Here is a 24,915-nt window from a genome sequence, read left to right as displayed (position 1 = left end):
GGCTGTTGCAGGACACGTTGCCGGCTGCACAGCAGGGGAACAGCTGGCGGTGCTGAACCCCACTGACACATTGGCTGGTGTTTGGCTCTGTGCAGCTAGCAGTACCGGGCCCCAACTGGCGGTGTTGGAGCCCGGGCTCTGCAGGGGGAGCAGAGTGTAGGCCGAAGCCTAATTGAACCAATTTCAAAGGTAACCTTTAACCCCCCCTCAGGGGTTACAAAGTAGAAGAGCCACAGCTTATGCAGCAGTAGTGCTGCACAAGTCAAAGGTTGCTCTTTTAATTTTTCTCCTTGCACACGCTGAATGAAACACGTATAACATTTAGCCCTTTATACAGTCAAACTGTGTTGGAGGCGCGAGTTCCCTTCGTAATGAGACGCAGCACAGATGTCAAGAATCCCACCTTGGTGCTGGGTGCAGCCTCCTGAGCGTTGTTATTTGCTGTACAGGAGTCTGCGCTGTCATGTTATCCCCTGGCCTAGCGCTATTAGCGCTGCCCATCTTCTGACATCATTTAATGTCGGCCGGTGCGGTTCGCGATGACCATGAATCCCAGCCCCGCAGTGTCTTAACATTGTTAAAACACTGCGGGTCTGGGATTCATGGCCTGGCGCAGCACATATGTTCGCCTCTCACACTCGGGTCCTTACACCCGCTTCAGACTGTGCGGCGTCAGCTGATCCCTTATCGCATGCCACGGCCATGAAGCCGCACAGTCTGAAGAAGGCGGAAGGAGATGAGGGACAGGCGAACTGATGCACTGCTCATGCCCATCAATCACACCCTCGCAGTCCCAATAAATAAGACACCGAGGGGCGTTGTGTGGGTCAGGGCGGCCGCAGAGGCGCAGGCAGCCAAACAATGATGCCAGAAGACGGGCAGCGCTACCAAGGGGGTTGCAGCGTGTCATTACAAAGGAAAGTCACACCTCCGGGACGGTTAAATGGTCACACAGAGGACACATTATAGACGTGTTTTCAGTTCCACATGTGCGAGGAGAATACGTTTATGAGCCACCTTGCACACATGCAGCATTACCGCTGTACAAGGTGGCTGTAAAACGTACAAACGCCTGGGGGAGGGGGGACAGGTTCCCTTCAATTTCAGTTCTTGTGTCTGCGTGGCTTTTGCAGGACACGATGCCGGCTACACAGCAGGGGAACAGCTGGCGGTGCTGAACCCCACTGACACATTGGCTGGTGTTTTTCTCTGTGCAGCTAGCAGTACCGGGCCCCAACTGGCGGTGTTGGAGCCCGGGCTCTGCAGGGGGAGCAGAGTGTAGGCCGAAGCCTAATTGAACCAATTTCAAAGGTAACCTTTAACCCCCCCTCAGGTGTTACAAAGTAGAAGAGCCACAGCTTATGCAGCAGTAGTGCTGCACAAGTCAAAGGTTGCTCTTTTAATTTTTCTCCTTGCACACGCTGAATGAAACACGTATAACATTTAGCCCTTTATACAGTCAAACTGTGTTGGAGGCGCGAGTTCCCTTCATAATGAGACGCAGCACAGATGTCAAGAATCCCACCTTGGTGCTGGGTGCAGCCTCCTGAGCGTTGTTATTTGCTGTACAGGAGTCTGCGCTGTCGTGTTATCCCCTGGCCTAGCGCTGTTAGCGCTGCCCATCTTCTGACATCATTTAATGTCGGCCGGTGCGGTTCGCGATGACCATGAATCCCAGCCCCGCAGTGTCTTAACATTGTTAAAACACTGCGGGTCTGGGATTCATGGCCTGGCGCAGCACATATGTTCGCCTCTCACACTCGGGTCCTTACACCCGCTTCAGACTGTGCGGCGTCAGCTGATCCCTTATCGCATGCCACGGCCATGAAGCCGCACAGTCTGAAGAAGGCGGAAGGAGATGAGGGACAGGCGAACTGATGCACTGCTCATGCCCATCAATCACACCCTCGCAGTCCCAATAAATAAGACACCGAGGGGCGTTGTGTGGGTCAGGGCGGCCGCAGAGGCGCAGGCAGCCAAACAATGATGCCAGAAGATGGGCAGCGCTACCAAGGGGGTTGCAGCGTGTCATTACAAAGGAAAGTCACACCACCGGGACGGTTAAATGGTCACACAGAGGACACATTTTAGACGTGTTTTCAGTTCCACATGTGCGAGGAGAATACGTTTATGAGCCACCTTGCACACATGCAGCATTACCGCTGTACAAGGTGGCTGTAAAACGTACAAACGCCTGGGGAGGGGGGACAGGTTCCCTTCAATTTCAGTTCTTGTGTCTGCGTGGCTTTTGCAGGACACGATGCTGGCTACACAGCAGGGGAACAGCTGGCGGTGCTGAACCCCACTGACACATTGGCTGGTGTTTTTCTCTGTGCAGCTAGCAGTACCGGGCCCCAACTGGCGGTGTTAGAGCCCAGGGTCAGCAGGAGGAGGAGATGGAGCAGAGTGCATGCCGAAGCCTGCACTGGCGGCAGCTTTGGGTCTGTTGTGTCTGCGTGGCAGTTGCAGTACACGTTGCCGGCTGCACAGCAGGGGAACAGCTGGCGGTGCTGAACCCCAATGACACATTGGCTGGTGTTTGGCTCTGTGCAGCTAGCAGTACCGGGCCCCAACTGGCGGTGTTGGAGCCCGGGCTCTGCAGGGGGAGCAGAGTGTAGGCCGAAGCCTAATTGAACCAATTTCAAAGGTAACCTTTAACCCCCCCTCAGGGGTTACAAAGTAGAAGAGCCACAGCTTATGCAGCTGTAATGCTGCACAAGTCAAAGGTTGCTCTTTTAATTTTGCTCCTTGAACACGCTGAAAGGAACACGTATAACATTTAGGCCCTTACACAGTCAAACTGATTTTGAGGCGTGAGTTCCCTTCGTAAAGAGACGCAGTACAGCTGGCAAAAATGCCACCTTGGTGCTTTGCGCGGCCTCCTGAGCATCGTTATTTGTTGCACAGGAGTCTGCGCTACTGTGTTATCCCTTGGCCTTGCGCTGTTAGCGCTGCCCATCCTCTGACATCCTGTTATGTCGGCCGTTGCGGTTTGCGATGACCATGAATCCCAGCCCCCCAGTGTCTTAACATTGTTAAAACACTGCGGGGCTGGGATTCATGGCCTGGCGCAGTACATATGTTCGCCTCTCGCTTGGGTTCTTACACCCGCTTCAGACTATGCGGCGTCAGCTGATCCCTTATCGCATGCCACGGCCATGAAGACGCACAGTCCGAAGAAGGCGGAAGGAGATGAGGGACAGGCGAAGAAATGCACCGTTCATGCCCATCAATCACACCCTCGCAGTCCCAATAAATAAGACACCGAGGGGCGTTGTGTGGGGCAAGGCGGCCGCAGAGGCGCAGGCAGCCAAACAATGATGCCAGAAGACGGGCAGCGCTACCAAGGAGCTTGTTGCGTGTCAATACAAAGGAAAATCACACCTGAGGGACATTTTAATGGTCGCAGAGGACTCATTTTTAGACTTGTTCACTTCAACATGGGCAAGGAGAATAAGTTTCTGAGCCACCTTGCACACATGCAGCATTACTGTCGTACAAGGTGGCTGTAAAACGTAAAAACGCCTGGGGGAGGGGGGACAGGTTTCCTTCAATTTCAGTTCTTGTGTCTGCGTGGCTGTTGCAGGACACATTGCCGGCTACAAAGCAGGGGAACAGCTGGCGGTGCTGAACCCCACTGACACATTGGGTGGTGTTTGGCTCTGTGCAGCTAGCACATCTGGGCCCCAACTGGCGGTGTTAGAGCCCAGGGTCAGCAGGAGGAGGAGAAGGAGCAGAGTGTAGGCCGAAGCCTGCACTGGAGCAAGTTGAAAGGGAAACTTTAACCCCCCACCAGGCGTTTGTAGCTGAAAGAGCCATCGTGTACAGCACTAATGCTGGAAAAGGTAAACTTAGCTCTTTTAATTATGGTCCTTGCACATGCTGAACCTAACACTTATGAAAAGTGTCCCCTCCTACCGTGATACCGTCCGGTAGGTGGAACTTTCCTTTGTGATGTGACGCAGCACAGCCGTCATTCTTACCCCCTTGGCGCCGTGCGCCGCCTCCTCAGCGTTGTTTGAATCAGTCCCGGAGCCTGCGCTGTTAGGTTAGCCCTTGGCCATGCACACATTTTGCGCTGCCCGTCTTCTGACATCATTTGGTGTCAGGCTGGCTGTGCCTGTGCGGCCGCGCTGGCCGGGATCCCGCCTCGTACTGTCTTCTGATTTAATCCCACTGGGGGCCTGAGATCCGTGGCCATGCGCAGTGCATATCCTCACCTCTCACTCCCCTCCCTACGGCTTCTTCAGACTGTGCGGTGTCACGGCCGTGGCATGCTATTAGGGACCAGCTGACACCGCACAGTTTGAAGAAGCCGTAGGGAGATGAGTGAGAGGTGGAGGTTCAGATATGCACTGCGCATGTCCATGGATCTCAGGCCCCCAGTGGGATTAAATCAGAAGACAGTACGAGGCGGGATCTCGGCCAGCGCGGCCGCACAGGCGCAGCAAGCCTGACACCAAATGATGTCAGAAGACGGGCAGCGCAAAATGTGTGCATGGCCAAGGGCTAACCTAACAGCGCAGGCTCCGGGACTGATTCAAACAACGCTGAGGAGGCGGCGCACGGCGCCAAGGGGGTAAGAATGACGGCTGTGCTGCGTCACATCACAAAGGAAAGTTCCACCAACCGGACGGTATCACGGTAGGAGGGGACACTTTTCATAAGTGTTAGGTTCAGCATGTGCAAGGAGCACCACGAAAAGAGGCACTTTTTCCCTTTGCATCATTACTGCTGCACAAGATGGCTCTTTCAGTAACAAACGCCTGGGGGGGGGGACAGGTTCCCTTAAATTTAAATTGTTGTGCCTGCGTGGCGGTCGCAGCACACGTTGCCGTATACACAGCAGGGGAACAGCTGGCGGTGCTGAACCCCACTAACACATTGGCGAGGTGTTTGGCTCTGTGCGGACAGCACTTCTGGACGGCAACTAGCGGTGTTGGAGCCCAGTGACAGGAGGGGGAGGTGGAGGTGGAGGAGATAGGAGGGATTGCCACACACACAGCAGGGGAACAGCTGACGTTACTGAACCCCAATAACAGAGGAGGGACTGTTGGGACTGTGCGGACAGCACTTCTGGATGGCAACTAGCGGTGTTGGAGCCCAGGGACAGGAGGGGGAGGTGGAGGTGGAGGAGATAGGAGGGATTGCCACACACACAGCAGGGGAACAGCTGACGTTACTGAACCCAAATAACAGAGGAGGGACTGTTGGGACTGTGCGGACAGCACTTCTGGACGGCAACTAGCGGTGTTTGAGCCCAGGGTCAGGAGGGGAAGGTGGAGGTGGAGGAGATAGGAGGGATTGCCACACACACAGCAGGGGAACAGCTGACGTTACTGAACCCCAATAACAGAGGAGGGACTGTTGACTGTGCGTACAGCACTTCTGGACGGCAACTAGCGGTGTTGGAGCCCAGGGACAGGAGGGGGAGGTGGAGGTGGAGGAGATAGGAGGGATTGCCACACACACAGCAGGGGAACAGCTGACGTTACTGAACCCCAATAACAGAGGAGGGACTGTTGACTGTCCGTACAGCACTACTGGACGGCAACTAGCGGTGTTGGAGCCCAGGGACAGGAGGGGGAGGTGGAGGTGGAGGAGATAGGAGGGATTGCCACACACACAGCAGGGGAACAGCTGACGTTACTGAACCCCAATAACAGAGGAGGGACTGTTGGGACTGTGCGGACAGCACTTCTGGATGGCAACTAGCGGTGTTGGAGCCCAGGGACAGGTGGAGGAGGAGGAGGTGGAGGAGGTAGGAGGAGGTAGGAGGGATTGCCACACACACAGCAGGGGAACAGCTGACATTACTGAACCCCAATAACAGAGGAGCGACTGTTGGGACTGTGCGGACAGCACTTCTGGACGGCAACTAGCGGTGTTGGAGCCCAGGGACAGGTGGAGGAGGAGGAGGTGGAGGAGGTAGGAGGAGGTAGGAGGGATTGCCACACACACAGCAGGGGAACAGCTGATGTTACTGAACCCCAATAACAGAGGAGGGACTGTTGACTGTGCATACAGCACTACTGGACGGCAACTAGCGGTGTTGGAGCCCAGGGACAGGAGGGGGAGGTGGAGGTGGAGGAGATAGGAGGGATTGCCACACACACAGCAGGGGAACAGCTGACGTTACTGAACCCCAATAACAGAGGAGGGACTGTTGACTGTGCGTACAGCACTTCTGTACGGCAACTAGCGGTGTTGGAGCCCAGGGACAGGAGGGGGAGGTGGAGGTGGAGGAGATAGGAGGGATTGCCACACACACAGCAGGGGAACAGCTGACGTTACTGAACCCCAATAACAGAGGAGGGACTGTTGACTGTGCGTACAGCACTACCAGGCAACAACTAGCGGTGTTGGAGCCCAGGGACAGGAGGAGAAGCAGAGGAACACAATGTAGGCCGAAGCCTGATTGGAGAAAGTCGAAAGGGAACCTTTAACCCCCCCCCAAGGCGTTTGTAGCTGAAAGAGCCAGCTTGTGCAGCAAAAAAGATGCAAAAGGAAAAGGTGGCTCTTTTCATGATGCTCCTTGCAAACACAGAACTAAACACTTATAAAATGTGTCCCCTGATACCGTGAGACCGTCCCGGAAGTGGGACTTTCCTTCGTAATATGACGCAGCACAGCCGTCATTCCTACCTCCTTGGCGCCGTTCCCCGGCTCCTCAGCGTTGTTTGATTCCATCCCGGAGCCTGCGCTGTTATGTTATCCCTTGGCCAGGCACACTTAGCGCTGCCCATCTTCTGACATCATTTGGTGTCAGGCTGGCTGCGCCTGTGCGGCCGCGCTGGCCGAGAGCCCGCCTCGCAGTGTCGTCTAATGTAATCCCACCGCTGGCCTGGGATCCGTGGCCATGCGCAGTGCATATCCTCGCCTCTCACTCCCCTCCCTACGGCTTCTTAAGACTGTGCGGTGTCAGCTGATCCCTAATAGCATGCCACGGCCGTGACACCGCACAGTCAGAAGAAGCCGTAGGGAGATGAGTGAGAGGTGGAGGTTCAGATATGCACTGCGCATGTCCATGGATCTCAGGCCCCCAGTGGGATTAAATCAGAAGACAGTACGAGGCGGGATCTCGGCCAGCGCGGCCGCACAGGCGCAGCAAGCCTGACACCAAATGATGTCAGAAGACGGGCAGCGCTAAGTGTGCCTGGCCAAGGGATAACATAACAGCGCAGGCTCCGGGATGGAATCAAACAACGCTGAGGAGCCGGGGCACGGCGCCAAGGGGGTAGGAATGACGGCTGTGCTGCGTCATATTACGAAGGAAAGTCCCACCTCCGGGACGGTTTTACGGTATCAGTGGACACATTTTATAAGTGTTAAGTTCTGCGTGTGCAAGGAGCTAAACAAAAATAGCTACCTTTTCCTTGTGCAGCATTACTGCTGTACAAGGTGGCTCTTTCAGTAACAAATGCCTTGGGGGGGGGACAGGTTCCCTTACATTTCAGTTGTTGTGTCAGCGTGGCGGTCGCAGGACACATTGCCGGCTACACAGCTGGGGATCAGCTGATGTTACTGAAACCCAATAACACTGGGTCGTATGTTTTGACTGTGCAGACGGCACTTCTGAGCCTCAACTGGCGGTGTTGGAGCCCAGGAATTTAAGTTCAGGTGGTAGAAAGATGAACACAACAGGAGACCTGGATACTGTAGACAGTCACCTAATTATTTAATCAGGAAGAGGAGTGGCAAATTCCTGCGAGATCCAGGCCTTGTTCATTTTCAGGAAAGTAAGCCGGTCAACGTTATCGGAGGATAGTCGCATGCGACGGTCAGTTAGTACACCACCTGCAGCACTAAAGACACGTTCCGATAATACACTGGCTGCAGGGCAAGACAGCACCTCCAATGCATACTGGCTTAGCTCTGGCCATGTATCCAGCTTTGAGACCCAAAACTTGAAAGGGGAAGAGCCGTCTGGGAGTACAGCAAGAGGGCAAGACATGTAGTCTGTCACCATCTGACGGAACCGTTGCCTCCTGCTGACTGGAGCCGTCTGTGATGGTGTAGACTTTTGTGGCGGGCACAGAAAACTGTGCCACAGTTGGGCCATACTGGTCTTGCCTTGGGCAGAGGCACTGCTTCTGCTCCCTCTTTGTGCAGAGCCTCCACCACTGCCTGGACGCACTGAGCTGCTTTGGAATGCACTAGCAGCACTTTTCTCAGTTGGAATGGAGAAGATGATGGAATTCACCAGTGTGTCTTGGTACTCCCGCATTTTTCGCTCTCGGTTCAACGGTGTGATGAGGCTTTCTACGTTGTCCCGGTAGCGAGGATCGAGGAGGGTGAACACCCAATAATCAGACATGTTGAGAATGTGGGCGATGCGGCGGTCGTTTCTCAGGCACTGCAGCATGTAATCCACCATGTGCTGCAGACTGCCAACTGCCCAAGAAACGCTGTCCCCTGCTGGAGGCGTGATCTCTGCCCGCTCGTCATCACCCCACCCTCACTGTACACACTGAGTACTGGACAATTGTGTAACTCCCTCCTCTGGACGGATGTCTTCCTCCTCCATTGACTCCTCCTCATCCTCCTCACAAACTGTCCCCTGCCTACGCGTTTGTGAGGAACCACGTGGCGCTGACTGTCCAGAAGATGATGGAAATGCTGAATCCTCATCCTCCACCTCTTCCACAACATCATCCCTTAGCGCTTGCAGTGATTTTTCAAGCAGGCAGATAAGGGGGACAGTCATGCTGACTAGTGCATCATCTGCACTCGCCATCCGCGTGGAATAATCAAAGGGACGCAAAACCTGGCAGACGTCATTCATAGTGGCCCACTCTGTGGTTGTGAACTCTGTACGGCGCTGAGTGCGACTTCTTTGCGCCTGAAGCAGCTGGTACTCCATTACAGCTTGCTGCTGCTCACACAACCGCTCCAACATATGTAACGTGGAATTCCACCTGGTAGGTAGGTCACATATGATGCGATGTTCCGGCAGGCGGTGTCGGCGCTGCAGAGCCGCAATGCGCGCTTTTGCCGTGCTGGAACGCCGCAAGTGAGCACACTCTAGGCGGACCTTGTGCAGCAGTGCATCAAGATCCGGATAGTCCCTCAAAAAACTCTGCACGACCAAATTGAGCACATGTGCCAGACATGGGATGTGAGTGAGGTTGCCGAGGCCCAGAGCTGCCACCAGATTTCGGCCATTATCACACACTACCATGCCTGGCTGGAGATTCGCTGGCCAAACCACACATCGCTCTCCTGCTTGATGGCATTCCAGAGCTCCTGCGCTGTGTGGCTTCGATTCACCAAATAAATTAATTTCAAGACGGCCTGTTGACGTTTGGCCACGGCTGTGCTCATGTCGGTCGTAACAGGTACACGTTCATCACGGGTCCATGTGGAGGTGGACTTTGACGGCTCCTGCAGTGATGATTCTGAGGAACTGGTGTAGGAGGAGGAGTCAATGCGTACAGAATGGATTCCTGCAATCCTTGGAGTGGGCAGGACACGTCCTGCGCCACTCGCACGGTCTGTACCCGGCTCAACGACATTAACCCAATGGGCAGTGAGGGAAAGGTATCGCCCCTGTCCATGTTGACTGGTCCACGCATCGGTGGTGAGGTGGACCTTGCTACTGACGGCGTTCAGTAGCGCGTGTTTTATGTGTCCCTCCACATGCTTGTGCAGGGCAGGGACGGCTTGCCTGCTGAAGTAAAAGCGGCTGGGCACATTGTACTGTGGGACTGCCAATGACATCAAGTCACGGAAGCTGTCAGTCTCCACCAGCCTGAATGACAGCATTTCCAGTGACAGAAGTTTGGCAATGCCTGCAGTCAGAGCCTGTGCTCGTGGGTGGTTTGACGAGAAAGGCCGCCTTTTCTCCCATGCCTGTACTACCGATGGCTGTAGACTGGGCTGGGAGTGTGTGGATGAGTGGGAAAGTGGTGCTGCGGGTGGAATTACAGCGGGTCTCTGGACAACAGGGCCAGAGGTTCTTCCACGGCGATCCTGGGAGGAAGCCGAACCAGCTGCGTGTGAGCTGGAGGAAGAGGCAACACGAGCTGAAGAGGTGGTAGCTGCCGCTGTTGGTTGGCCTAGCTCTTCAGTGTGTTTTTCTAACTCCGCCGGGTGCCTGTTGCGCACATGTTTCCACATGTTGGAGGTATTGAGGTTGCTGACATTTTTCCCTCTTTTGACTTTGTGATGACACACCTTGCATTTGACATAGCAAATGTCATCTGCAACTGTGTCAAAAAAGGACCAGGCACTGCAAGTCTTGGGAGCGCCCTTTTTGGCTTTTGGAAGAGACATGCTCCTAACGGGTGCCAAAGCGGAGGCTGCAGGATCCGCAGTCTTCCCCCTCCCTCTCCCTCTTTGGGCCGTACGGGGAATCTCTTCCTCAGAGCTGCTCCCACCACCTTCCTGTCCCTCACGCCAAGATGGGTCAAGGACCTCATCATCTACACTACCCTCTGCCCCCAACTGCTCCTCCTGGGTAGTCTCAGCAGCAGAGCACGCACCAGTAAGTGGCACCTGAGTGTCATCATCAGCTGATGCGGCCTGCGATGTGGTGACCGGAGCCACTGGCCCACCCGCCTCTTCAGAGGAAGAGAGAAAAAGCTGTTGGGCATCACTGCACCCTGCCTCTTCTTCCATTTCTCCAATGCTGCTTGGCTGGCCCCCTGTTTCCAAGCCAAGAGATTCAGAGAACAGAAGTAGAGACGGCTCCTGTCCTGGGCTCTCTGTCTGCCTGGGCAATTTGGCAGGTGGTGAAGAGACAGATGGCTGCTCTCCAGTGCTCTGTGTCTGAGAGGATGTGGCACTAATTGAAGTTGATGCATTAGCTGCCATCCATCCGACAACGGCTTCAATTTGTTCTTCACGCAGCAGCGGTGTACGGCGCTCTGCGACAAAGCTGCGCATGAATGACTGTTCCCTGGTGAAAGTGGGTGCTGATGAGTCACCGGTGCCCGCAGCAGGCACAGAATCCCCACATCCCCTCCCTGCTCCGCGCCCACGCCCACGCCCACTTGCCTTACTCACTGCCTTCTTCATCTTGGTTGACTGATAAAGATAAGCAGAAAAGTACTAACGGATTTGTGTGCTTATTCCTGAACAACTCCTCCTAACAGGTATAAGAAACACTAATTTTCTAAAGTGTGGACTAGACTTTAATATGAGCTAATGTGGCCTACACAAATGTAAAGTGGTGTCACTGGTGTGTTTGGTGAACTTTATTATTTATTTATTTTTGGGGGGCTGAACTGACAACAGATAGAGCTGCAGTCACACGGAGACCGTGCAGACAGACGTAAACGGCGCTGCAAGGCCCAAAAACCCTCCTCTACGTTATCCTATGTAGTGTTTTTCCACAAGTTAGCTGGAGACGGGTGGAAAGACACTAATAGGAATTTTTTGAAAAAATGTGCAGCAGCCTGCACTACTTAAAACAAAATGAAAATTGATTTTGCGGTATGACGCAGTGAAGAACCCTGAGCTGGAGACAACCAGGCTATGGCTGCTCACAGACTACAGGGCGAGCTGCAGTCACACGGAGACCGTGCAGACAGCCGTAAACGGCGCTGCAAGGCCCAAAAACCCTCCTCTACGTTATCCTATGTAGTGTTTTTCCACAAGTTAGCTGGAGACGGGTGGAAAGACACTAATAGGAATTTTTTGAAAAAATGTGCAGCAGCCTGCACTACTTAAAACAAAATGAAAATTGATTTTGCGGTATGACGCAGTGAAGAACCCTGAGCTGGAGACAACCAGGCTATGGCTGCTCACAGACTACAGGGCGAGCTGCAGTCACACGGAGACCGTGCAGACAGCCGTAAACGGCGCTGCAAGGCCCAAAAACCCTCCTCTACGTTATGCTATGTAGTGTTTTTCCACAAATTAGCTGGAGACGGGTGGAAAGACACTAATAGAATTTTTTTGAAAAAATTAGCAGCAGACTACACTACTTGGAAAAAAAAAAAAAAAGAACAGTATGAGGCAATGAACCACCCTCCCTGAACTGAATACAACCAGCTATGGATGGCCTATGGCTGCACTCAGACTAGAGAGTGGGCTGCACTCACACACACACAGACCTTGCAGATCGCTGTGAAAACAGCGCTACAAGGCAAAAGCAAGGTGAATAGTAGGTGAACACAGCGGTTGCTAAATTAGCCTTTGGAAAGCACAAAGAAGCAAATCGCTATCTCTCAACTGGCCCTCAGTCAGCAAACAGCGTCCTGTCACTAACTGAATTCACAGCAGAGTGATCGCAAAATGGCGCCAGCGACTTTTAAACTGCATCATGACATCATTTCAGCAGCCAATCACAGCCATGCCAGTAGTTTCATGCCCTCCATGCTGAACAGGATGTGCCCACACTTGGAATCATTCTCATTGGATGAATTTGTGCATTTTGAATCTGGGAACTTCCGATTCCGGTATCCGATACGCGGCAAGTATCGGAATCCCGGTATCGGAATTCCGATACCGCAAGTATCGGCCGATACCCGATACTTGCGGTATCGGAATGCTCAACACTACCCAGCACTAAAAAATACTCGGAGGTCACCCGAGCGTGCTCAGGAAAACCCAAGCAATGAGTACACTCGCTCATCACTAATTGTTAATTGATCATCATTTATTACTATTAGCTGCATGGTTTTTCTTCCCTGTGTTTCCATGCCCTCAAGCTTAAATCAATTATTTTCATGCCTTCTTATTGTTTTTTTTGTTTTACATCTTGCAGTATAAAATGTTTGAAAATTTTGTACTGTGCCATGATAAAAATCTGAAATTACACTCCAGATGGCTTGTATATATGATGGGGAAGTGATAGTTCAGAATTCTAAATAATAATACATGTAAACATTTATCAGGACTTGTCCAATCTACTTCATTTTTACTTCATGGACACTTGCTCACCCTTAAACTGTGGGACAACTAGAGATAGCCGAGTCCCATAGAGAATGAATTGAGCAATAGTTTGCATGTTTAATTACATAAACAAGGGCATAAATTCCATCTTTTGGTGATCGGTGAGGGACTTAGTGGTTAGATCATCACCAATCTATTAGTTAACTATTGGATCACCCCTTACGTTAATGAAGCTAAGAGGCACAACCACACTCTTGTATAAGACTAAGCATGTGTAAAAAAATTAAAAAGGTAGTAACAAAACTTTTTTCTATTGATCAACATTTGCTTATGATTCAGATATTTACTGATTGATCTTACAATTCTTAGAATAGGCAGCAAAACTTTCTTTCTGAGGTTTACTCTCCATAACTCAAAATCATTTACATTAATTAAATATGTGTCATTTTCATTGAAAACCATTATACCTTTAAAGGAAGCTGTAGGGCCTGGAGGAAAAGCACAAAACAGAACAATGTTAAGAATGTACAAACTTTATGAAGTTATAACTGGACATGTTTGAATCTGTTCAATACAAATCGAATTTGAGTAAAATTGTACAAAATTTCCAGCTCCTGGCAAAATAGAACAATTTGTGATTTGATGCATGTGAAAAATGTCAGCTGACTTATTATACAGCGTGTCCCTAAAGTCTGGACACATAGGAATTCTCATCAACACATTGTCATGTGTGCAAACTGTAACGTTCTGCAGAATATGTTGGTGCTATATAAAGATTATTATTATTATTATTAATAACTATAATTTCAATTAATTAGATTTAATTAACTATAACAAAATTTGGCAAACAACATCAGCCTTTGCATCACAAGTTATGTTAAGCATTTTGAAGAAATTATTCCAATTGAATAAAATGTTGTTAATACATTTCATTGCTTGAAAATATGTATTTCTGCCTATGCGTCCTATGTGTCCAGACTTTAAGGACATCCTGTGTATTGCAGTAAATTGCATCAGCTACAAAATGATGACATAAAAAAAGAAAAAAACACAAAAATAGAGACTTAAGTTGGTACACATGCAGCACATAAGCACATGTTCACATTGGCCATAAGACATATAAAACTTACAAGAGAACAAACTGAGAAAAAACCCTGCTGTAAATAAGTAAAAAGTACATCGAAATGACACAGAGTTTTTAGTAATACTGTTTTTGACCAAAAATAGCATAAAAGCCATCCCACCATGTCACGGTAACTCTGATCGGGATGGTCCTACACTGTCTAATATTAAAAACCTTACCTTGTGTCAATGTTGACCTCAGTGTGAATAAGGGCAGACAACAGGACTGGGCGCAACCAGTAGAACACCAGCTTTATATACAACATAGAATGATAACATTACCTACGTGGCAACCGCCAGACTTACCACATAATGACTTGCAGCTATCACATCACCTGGCATTGCACTGCTAATCTGGAGGGTCTAGCATATCTTATATAGTAATATAGGCAGAGAAAGCAGCAGCCATTTTACTGTGATTTAGAATAGTGAGGGAATATCAGAGCTCATAGTTCAGCAGCAGAGATAGGAAGAGAAAGCCTTTAAACATTGGACAGATTGTAATGTGTTGTACAACTTTCACAGTGAAGAAGATGAGAGTAGTAGTCTGTGTGTACTATAGGTTTTGAATTGTTTATAATAAAAAGATACGGTACATGTGAGCATCGGCAGAGTGACTGATCAGTGATATGGTTTGACTGTGATATGGTTTGCTACTGTTGCACTTGAATTAAAATTACACATATTTTCTTCAATAATAATGATAATAATGCACAAGAAAGTATCAGCAATATTTTTAAAAAAATCTAAAATCAGGGTCAGTCAGAAACAATGGGATTGCAAGTCACAAGAAACGTATTAAAGGGAACCTGTCACCACCTTTTTGGAAGATGGGATAAAAATAGCGTTAAATAGGGGCAGAGGTGGGCGTTACATTAGTGTGTGTGTTATGCGTTTATTACCCACCTAAGTTGCCGAAATAACTTTGCAAAGTCTCCGTTTTCGCCTGTCAATCAGGCTGGTCAGGTCACATGGGCGTGGTGTCTTCACCCAGATTTGGCGTAGTTTTCCGTTGGTGGCGTAGTGGTGTGCGCATGCCCAAAGTCCGGAATCCTCTTCCAGGGGATTTAAAATAGCGCGGTGTTCGTTATTGCATTGGTGATCGGTGGGCGCGGCCATCTTCCTTTGGCCGCGCGTGCTCAGAAGCGGCGCTCTGCTGGCCGCGGCTTCAGGAAAATGGCCGCGGGTTGCCGCGCGTGCGCAGATGGATATCGCGGCGGCCATTTTCCTGAAGCCGCGGCCAGCAGAGCGCCGCTTCTGCGCACGCGCGGCCAAAGGAAGATGGCCGCGCCCACCGATCACCAATGCAATAACGAACACCGCGCTATTTTAAATCCCCTGGAAGAGGATTCCGGACTTTGGGCATGCGCACACCACTACGCCACCAACGGAAAACTACGCCAAATCTGGGTGAAGACACCACGCCCATGTGACCTGACCAGCCTGATTGACAGGCGAAAACGGAGACTTTGCAAAGTTATTTCGGCAACTTAGGTGGGTAATAAACGCATAACACACACACTAATGTAACGCCCACCTCTGCCCCTATTTAACGCTATTTTTATCCCATCTTCCAAAAACGTGGTGACAGGTTCCCTTTAAGTGTTTTTGCATTTCTAATGCAATACATTTTGTGAGGAAAACAATTGTTTTTTGAAAAATACAAAAGAAAGTTATTCAAAATCCAGACATTTAAAGCACCCTTTGGCATCTGCACTGTTTTTTTTGGCATAAAACACTGGAGCGGCCGGCAAGTACCTTTTTTCCTGGAAACCGCAGGGGGCGATGCTGGATAATGATGAAGGCGGAAGCAGGTGAGTATGTGTTAGGGGTCGAGTTTCCCCCTCTGCACAGGGGGAATCTCGGGCCATCTCCGCTGTGGTCTCCCATTCTTCTCCTGCCGCAGTGGAGCCTGCTCAGCGGAGACGTCAGTCCCAGCATCTCGCTCAGGCTGACTCTGTACAAAGAGTTACTGCTGCTTCTCCTGCTTCTGCCATTGAAGCCAGTGTTGGGCAGCGGCGAGCAGATGCTTCTGGGACTAAGTCCTGCTTTTCCCGTTCTGAGCATGCCCAGCGTAAGATCTCTCAGTGGAGATCGATGGTCACATGTTCAGATACTGCAGTCTAATCTATTGGTCCTTCTAGGAAGATCCTGTAGGTGCGCAGGCTCTGTAGCAGCCTCTCATTGGTCTTCCTAGGAAGGTTCTGTACGTGCTGCAACTATTTAAGGCTCGCATGGCTGCACGGCCATGCGCTAGTGTCTTTCTAAAGTTGTGAGCTTTGCGCCAGTGTGGTGATGTGAGTTTGTGTTCAGGGACCCGGCTGAAATAAGCCCCTACAATGCTGGCACCTCCGGCGAGGAGATTGTGTGTGTATGTATTCAGGGACCTGGCCGAAATAAGCCCTTTGAATGCTGGCACCTCCGGCGATGAGTTATGTGTGCATGCATGACCACTGACTACTCTCATTTGGGTAGTTAGCCTGTGCCTCTGTGAAGTCAAACAGGACACAGAGCTTTGCTTTCTCGGCTACTCTGTGAAACTAACAGAGCTAGTTCATACTGCCATATAGTGCCGCCATTTACTAGCAGCAGGTTCTCCTGCACGGTGGACCCAGGGCTGCGAATGCATCTACTTCAATAAAACATTTATTTTACTCGGTGCATTCCACTAGCCCTAACAGTACACTAGCGCCAGGGTCTGGCTAGTAAATGGCGGATGATCAGCGTCTACAGCGGTACGTCCAGCAGCTGGAGGGTAGGTTGGCGGCTCTAGAGCGTACAACCTCAGCTGTGGACGTCACTGCTGTCGCTGTTCAGGCTGCGAGTGTAGCTGCAGCCAGTTTGTCTGCTGCCACCCCTGCTCCGTCTATATCCCGTCTCCCGCTTCTAGACAAGTTTGATGGTGATAGTAAGCTATGTCGGGGATTCGTGAGCCAGTGCTCCATACATCTCGAGCTTCTGGCTGCACGTTTCCCTACGGAACGGGCGAAAGTGGGCTTCATTATATCTCTTTTGTTGGGCAGGGCGTTGGAGTGGGCAACGCCGCTTTGGGAGCGTGATGATCGTGTGGTACAGAGTGCTCCTCTCTTCTTGGATGCTCTGAGGCAGGTCTTTTTGGGACCATGTGTCACCCACGATACCGCGCTCCAATTGTTGGCAAATACTCAGGGTTCGTCCATGGTCAGCCAGTTTGCCATCCAATTCCAGACTCTAGCCTCTGAGCTAGAATGGCCAGATAAAGTCCTTATTCTGGTGTTTTGGAAAGGTCTGGCAGATCATGTAAAGGACGCCTTAGCCACCAGGGAGATTCCCGCCACACTAGAGGAGCTCATTTCCATCTCTAGCCGCATCGATCTCCATTTTAACGAGCGGAGGTTGGTGCGGATCCAGTGTAGGTAGAGGTTTCAGCTGGCTCCCACCTTTGCCAAACCTCTAGAATCTCCTGTTCTGGCGTCCGACTCCCATGAGGCCATGGAGGCTTCTCGAGCGGGACCTAGGTCTCAGACCGCTCGAGTACCGGTGGTGTGTAAAAATTGGCAACAACTGGGAAATTATGCTAATCAATGTCCACGGCGGTTGGGAAAACGATCGCATCTAGTTACCATAGGAGGGGGTTCACTAGACTCAGCGGCATTTTCCTCCAAGTTGTCCTTTAAAGGGACAATCCTCTTAGGCTCATCCACTCATACAGTTGAGCTTTGTGTGGATTCTGGAGCAGAGGGAAATTTCATGTCCTCTGCTTTTGCTTTGCCCCACACAATACCTCTGGTAATGCTTGCTAAACCAGTAACAGTTAGAGTGGTGAATGGGTCAACACTTCCATTACAAATCACACATCAGACTGTCCCATTCACGTTAGCCATGTCTCCATCCCACCAGGAGATAATTTCCCTTCTTGTCCTTCCCGAGGGAATGGATGAGATTCTGTTGGGGATACCCTGGCTCCGTTTCCACTCCCCACATATTGAGTGGACCTCAGGGAGGATATTGGGTTGGAGTGAAGCTTGTAAGGGCAGATGTGTGAAAGAGTGCTTTCAGGTTTCCACCACTGAGATACCCACAGATCTCTCTTCTCTTCCCAAATGCTATTGGTCCTATGCAGACATCTTCTCCAAAAAGGCTGCGGAGACCCTTCCACCTCACCGTCCCTATGACTGTCCTATTGATCTCTTGCCTGGAGCAGAACCTCCTCGGGGACGTGTCTATCCCCTCTCTCTCCCGGAAACGGAGGCTATGTCCCAATACATCCAGGATAATTTGGCAAGAGGGTTCATTAGGAAGTCAGTGTCACCTGCAGGGGCAGGGTTCTTCTTCATGCAGAAGAAGAATGGAGAGTTACGTCCTTGCATAGATTATAGGGGTCTTAACGCCATCACCGTAAAAAATAAGTACCCGCTGACCCTCATTTCTGAGCTTTTTGATAGGCTTTGGGGAGCAAGGGTATTTACCAAATTAGATCTGCGGGGTGCGTATAAACTGATTCGCATGAGGGGGACGAATGGAAGACGGCATTTAACACCAGAGATGGGCACTATGAGTATCTGGTGATGTCCATCGGGTTCTGTAATGCCCCAGCCATTTTCCAAGACTTTGTCAACGACATCTTCTGGGATATGTTCTCCACCTCGGTCGTAGTCTATCTGGATGATATTCTCATCTTCTCTCCAGATATTGACTCCCACCGGAGAGATGTTGGCAGAGTCTTTGACCTCTTACGGGCAAATTCTCTTTATGCAAAGTTGGAGAAGTGTATGTTTGAGCAGGAGTCTTTACCTTTCCTGGGCTATATCATCTCAGCCCAGGGATTGGCTATGGATCCTGCCAAACTACAGGCTGTGATGGACTGGCAAGAACCCCATTCTCTTAAAGCGGTGCAGCGCTTTATGGGGTTCATTAATTACTATCACCAGTTCATTCCGCACTTCTCAACTTTGTTAGCTCCCTTAGTAGCCCTCACCAAGAAGGGAGCAAATCCCAAATTGTGGTCTGAAGAGGTCTCCAGGTCCTTTTCTTCTATTAAATCTCATTTTGCTAGCGCTCCCATCCTACATCGTCCCGATGTTGATATGCCATTCATAATGGAGGTGGATGCCTCTTCGGTTGGTGCAGGAGCAGTCCTCTTCCAAAAGGATGCTCAAGAAGCATCCGTGCTTCTTCTCCTCCAAGACCTTCACACCAGCGGAGAGGAATTATTCCATCGGGGACAAGGAGTTGCTGTCGATGAAGTTGGCTTTCTCGGAGTGGAGACATCTCTTGGAGGGGGCTCTTTTTCCCTTTCAAGTCTTCACAGACCACAAAAACTTGTTACATTTGCAAACAGCCCAGCGGCTAAATTCTCGCCAGGCCAGATGGTCCTTGTTCTTCTCCCGGTTCCACTTCACCCTCCATTATCTCGCTGGGGAGAGGAACATTTGTGCTGATGCCCTCTCTCGCTCTGTTGTGTCATCTGAGGAGGAGGAAGGAGAGCCTCGGCTTATTGTCCCTTCAGAGAGCCTGAGAACCGTAGCTCCAATTTCGCTATAGTCTGTGCCTCTGGGCAAGAATTTTGTGCCCATTAATTTGCGACCAGAGGTTCTCTCTTGGGCTCATTCGTCCAGGGTGGGTGGACACTTCTGGGACAAAGAGGACATCTGAGCTGCTGGCGAGGATGTACTGGTGGCCACATATGGTCCAAGATGTCAGAGAGTATATTCAGGCGTGTGTCTCCTGCGCCAAAAATAAGTCTCCTCGACAACGGCCAACTGGGTTACTCTATCCTTTTGCAGTGGCAGACAGGCCCTGGGAGATGGTCGGGATGGACTTTGTAGTGGGTTTGCCCAAGTCTCGTGGCTGTACCATCATTTGGGTCATCATCACTGATCATTTCTCGAAAATGGTGCATTTGGTGCTGCTACCACGGTTACCTTCTGCACGGGTTTTGGCAGCGTTGTTGATAAAACACATCTTCCGCCTACACGGTATGCCGGACAAAATTGTCAGTGACCGGAGTCCCCAGTTTGCGTCTCGGTTCTGGAGAGAGCTTTGTCGTCTTCTCAGCATTGAGTTAAATCTCTCCTCCGCATATCATCCCGCGACGAATGGGTTGGTAGAGAGGGCCAACCAGACCCTGGTCACATATCTGCGACATTTTGTCTCTGCCAGGCAGGATGACTGGGCATCCTTGCTATCATTGGTGGAGTTTGCACTGAACAATGCCGTAGCTGACTCCACTGGACAAACTCCATTCCTCCTCAGCTATGGTCAGCATCCGCGGGTACCTGTGCCTATGCCCGTGTCTTCTGCCGACTCCAGGGTGGCAGACTGGGCTGTGGAGGCACGGGATATTTGGGACCACACTCAGGATGCCATTCGGGCTTCCAAGGAGAGAATGAGGTCCTCCGTCGATGCACTTCGGTGTCCCGCTCCGACCTTTGCTCCTGGCGAATTGGTGTGGCTCTCCGCCCATAACATCAGGCTGCGAGTTGAGTCCACTAAGTTTGCACCTCGCTACTTGGGTCCTTTCAAAGTTCTTCAGCAGGTTAACCCTGTGGTCTATCGTTTAGCCCTTCCGCCACGCCTGGGTATCACCGACACCTTTCATGTGTCCCTCTTGAAACCTGTATACATGTCCCGGTTTTCCGAGTCATCTGCTGGGACATCGGGTTCGTCTACGGATGATTACGAGGTGAATGCTATTTTGGGGTGCAAGGTGGTACATTGCAAAATAATTTATTTGGTGGACTGGAAGGGTTATGGCCCTGAGGACAGGTCCTGGGAGCTGTTATGATTTTCCCAATGGCAGGGAAATCAAAAATAACAAACGGACTAGCTCTCGGGTGATGGGAACTAAAGTGACCGTGACCTGAACCTGACACAACACTGGAAGTAGCCGGGGAGTGTTTCCTACGATGCCCTAGACACCACGCGCCAGCCGGAGATCTAACTACCCCTATCAGAGGAATATACAGGCCTGCCTTACCTCCAGAGATGAACCCCAAAAGGAGATAGCAGGCCCCCACAAATATTGACGGTGAGTCAAGAGGAAAAGACATACGTAGGATGAACAGCAGATTTAGCACAGTGAGGTCCGCTTACTAGATAGCAGAAGTACAGGAAAGAGTTACTTCACGGTCAACTTCAAAACACTACTCAAAAACACCATCCTGAAATTACTTTAAAACTCCAGTGACAACTCATGCCACTGGAGTGGCAATTTCAGTCCACGAGAGCTTCCAGCTGCAGAGAGTCACATTGCAGATAGCTGGACAAAAAATAACATTAACTAGGAACAAAATTCAACTTAGCTGAACTGGAACTTGAGGCAGGAGAATGCAACAGAATGCTACTGATACATTGTTGGCCGGCATCGGACCAGCAGCCAAGCAGCCTTAAATAGGAAACTCCCCTAATGGGTGTCAACAGGTGATCAAGGATAGAAGAAGGCAAATAAGTGGCAATACCATAAAACACCACCGGGGGAGCCCACAAACAGAATTCACAACAGTACCCCCCCCTTAAGGAGGGGGCACCGAACCCTCACCAGAACCACCAGGGCGATCTGGATGAGCACTATGGAATGCACGAACCAAATCAGGAGCATGAACATCAGATGCTGTCACCCAAGAATTATCCTCCTGACCATAGCCTTTCCACTTAACCAGATACTGAAGTTTCCGTCTGGAAACACGGGAGTCCAAGATCTTTTCTACCACATACTCCAACTCACCCTCAACCAGCACAGGAGCAGGAGGATCAGCAGACGGAACAACCGGCACCTCATACCTCCGCAATAATGACCGATGAAAAACATTATGAATAGTAAAAGATGCTGGGAGGTCCAAACGAAAGGACACAGGATTGAGAACCTCCAGAATCCTATAAGGGCCGATAAACCGAGGCTTAAACTTAGGAGACGAGACCTTCATAGGAACAAATCGAGAAGACAACCAAACCAGGTCCCCAACACAAAGACGAGGACCGACACGCCGATGACGATTAGTGAACTGTTGAGTCTTCTCCTGGGACAACTTCAGATTGTCCACAACCTGTCCCCAAATCTGATGCATTCTATCAACCACAGCATCTACTCCAGGACAATCCGAAGATTCCAATTGACCGGATGAAAAGCGAGGGTGAAACCCTGAATTACAAAAAAATGGAGAAACCAAAGTGGCAGAACTGGCCCGATTGTTAAGGGCAAACTCTGCCAATGGCAAAAAATCAAGCCAATCGTCCTGATCAGCGGACACAAAACACCTCAAGTAAGTCTCCAAGGTCTGATTAGTACGCTCAGTCTGGCCATTAGTCTGAGGATGGAATGCAGACGAAAACGACAAGTCGATGCCCATCCTGGCACAGAACGCCCGCCAAAATCTAGACACAAACTGAGTACCCCTGTCAGAAACTATATTCTCAGGAATACCATGCAAACGCACAACATTCTGAAAAAATAGAGGGACCAGCTCAGAGGAGGAGGGCAATTTGGGCAAAGGTACCAAGTGAACCATCTTGGAAAAACGGTCACACACCACCCAGATGACGGACATCCTACGAGAAACAGGAAGGTCAGAAATAAAGTCCATAGAGATGTGCGTCCAAGGCCTCTTAGGAATAGGCAAGGGCAACAACAACCCGCTGGCCCGGGAACAGCAGGGCTTAGCCCGAGCACAAACATCACAAGACTGCACAAAAATACGTACATCTCGAGACAAGGAAGGCCACCAGAAGGACCTAGACACCAGATCCCTGGTGCCAAAAATTCCAGGATGACCTGCCAACGCGGAAGAGTGAACCTCCGAAATAACTCTACTGGTCCAGTCATCAGGGACAAACAGTCTACCAGGCGGACAGCGATCAGGCCTATCCACCTGAAACTCCTGCAAAGAGCGCCGCAGGTCTGGGGAGACAGCTGACAATATCACCCCATCCTTCAGGATGCCAGTAGGGTCGGAATCACCAGTCGAGTCAGGCTCAAAACTCCTAGAGAGGGCATCCGCCCTCACATTCTTAGACCCAGGCAGATATGAGACCACAAAGTTAAATCGAGAGAAAAACAACGACCAGCGCGCCTGTCTAGGATTCAGACGCCTGGCTGACTCAAGATAAATTAGATTTTTGTGGTCAGTCAAGACCACCACCTGGTGTCTAGCACCCTCAAGCCAATGACGCCACTCCTCAAATGCCCACTTCATGGCCAAGAGCTCCCGATTTCCAACATCATAATTTCGCTCAGCGGGCGAAAACTTTCGAGAGAAAAACGCACATGGTCTCATCACTGAGCAGTCAGGACCTTTCTGCGACAAAACTGCACCTGCTCCGATCTCGGAAGCATCTACTTCAACCTGGAACGGGAGCGAAACATCAGGCTGGCGCAACACAGGAGCAGAAGAAAAGCGGCGCTTAAGCTCCCGAAAGGCCTCCACAGCCGCAGAGGACCAATTAGCAACATCAGCACCCTTCTTGGTCAAATCAGTCAAAGGTTTAGCAATGGCAGAAAAACCCGCTATGAATCGGCGATAGAAATTAGCAAATCCCAAGAATTTCTGAAGACTCTTTAGAGAAGTAGGTTGTATCCAATCACAAATAGCCTGAACCTTAACAGGGTCCATCTCCATAGATGAAGGGGAAAAAATATATCCCAGAAAGGAAATTCTCTGAACCCCAAAAATACACTTTGAGCCCTTCACAAATAGAGAATTAGCTCGTAAAACCTGAAAAACTCTCCTGACCTGTTGAACATGAGATTCCCAGTCCTCCGAAAAAATCAAAATATCATCCAAATACACAATCATAAATTTATCCAGATATTCACGGAAAATATCGTGCATAAAGGACTGAAAAACGGAAGGGGCATTCGCGAGACCGAAAGGCATTACCAAATACTCAAAATGGCCTTCAGGCGTATTAAATGCGGTCTTCCACTCGTCCCCCTGCTTAATCCGCACCAAATTATACGCACCACGTAGATCGATCTTAGTGAACCACTTCGCCCCCTTTATGCGAGCAAAAAGATCAGTCAGTAAAGGTAACGGGTACTGGTATTTAACAGTAATCTTATTCAGAAGTCGATAGTCGATACAAGGTCTCAATGAACCATCCTTTTTACCCACAAAGAAAAACCCTGCCCCCAATGGAGACAAAGAGGGGCGAATATGACCCTTTTCTAAAGATTCTCTGATATATTCCCGCATAGCAGTATGTTCAGGTACAGACAAATTAAACAAGCGACCCTTAGGAAATTTACTACCGGGAATCAACTCAATAGCGCAGTCACACTCTCTGTGAGGGGGGAGAGAATCAGTTTTAGGCTCCTGAAAGACATCATAAAAATCTGACAGAAATGCTGGGATCTCAGAGGGAGTAGATGAAGAAATGGGAACCAAAGGTGCATCCCCATGAATCCCCCGACATCCCCAACTCAGCACAGACATTGATCTCCAGTCCAAGACTGGATTATGAATTTGTAACCATGGTAATCCAAGTACTAATACGTCATGTAGATTATATAACACAAGGAAACGAATAATCTCCTGATGGTCTGGGGAAAGATGCATAGTCACTTGTGTCCAATATTGTGGTTTATTGCTAGCCAAAGGTGTAGAATCAATACCCTTTAAGGGAATAGAAACCTCCAGAGGCTCTAAATCAAACCCACAACGCTTGGCAAAGGACCAATCCATGAGACTCAGAGCGACGCCAGAATCCACATAAGCATCCACAGTAACAGATGATAAAGTACAAATCAATGTCACGGACAAAAGAAATTTAGACTGCAAGGTACCCATAGAAAAAGATTTATCAACCTTTTTATCAACCTTCTTTATGCGTTTAGAGCATGCTGATATAACATGAGCTGGATCTCCACAATAGAAGCACAACCCATTTTTGCGCCTGTAATTCTGTCGTTCGCCTCTAGACAATACACTATCGCATTGCATATGCTCTGGTGCCTTTTCAGAGGTCACCGCCAAATGA

Source organism: Ranitomeya variabilis, chromosome 3 (assembly GCF_051348905.1).
Source record: "Ranitomeya variabilis isolate aRanVar5 chromosome 3, aRanVar5.hap1, whole genome shotgun sequence".
Taxonomy (NCBI): domain Eukaryota; kingdom Metazoa; phylum Chordata; class Amphibia; order Anura; family Dendrobatidae; genus Ranitomeya; species Ranitomeya variabilis.
Note: the sequence above shows the minus strand (reverse complement) of the source record.